The sequence below is a fragment of the Elephantulus edwardii genome, unplaced genomic scaffold (assembly GCF_000299155.1).
Source record: "Elephantulus edwardii isolate Elephantulus edwardi_28Jun2011 unplaced genomic scaffold, EleEdw1.0 scaffold00310, whole genome shotgun sequence".
Taxonomy (NCBI): Eukaryota; Metazoa; Chordata; class Mammalia; order Macroscelidea; family Macroscelididae; genus Elephantulus; species Elephantulus edwardii.
This window is the reverse complement of record NW_006400060.1, coordinates 2411276-2411941: the sequence shown is the minus strand read 5'-3', so window position 1 is coordinate 2411941 and position 666 is coordinate 2411276.

The following is a 666-nucleotide window of genomic DNA, read 5'->3' as shown; positions in this document are numbered from 1 at the left end:
ATAGATGGTATAAAAATTGACTTTTTCAGCTAACAGATGCTGCCCTGGATGTGCTCAGTTACTTAAAGATAGTTTGGGTAGAATGTTGAATGATCCAGGACGTATAAAAAGAAAATGGAAGGAGTACACAGAGTCACTGTATCAGAAGGAATTGGCTGACACAGAGGAATTTCATTAAATAACATAGGAGCAAGAACCTATGGTGATGAAGGAGGAAGTTCAAGTTGCTATGAAGGAAATGGCAAAAAACAAGGCTCTAGGAGTTGACTGCATACCAATTGATTTATTTCACCAAACAGACACGGCCCTGGATGTACTCACTAGGTTGTGCCAGGAAATCTGGAGGACAGCCAGCTGGCCAACTGACTGGAAGAGATGGATATTTGTTCCCATTACAAAGAAAGGTGACCCAACAGAGTGTGGAAATTACGGAACAATATCATTGATATCACATACAAGCAAGATTCTGCTGAAAATTATCCAAAAATGTTTGGAACAATATGTCAACAGAGAGCTGCCAGATGTGCAGGCTGGATATTATAGCTAATGTAAGATGGATCTTGGCAGAAAACAAAGAATACCAGAAGAATGTCTATCTGTGCTTCATTGACTATGCAAAGGCTTTTGACTGTATGGATCACAACAAGCTATGGCTGACTCTGAGAA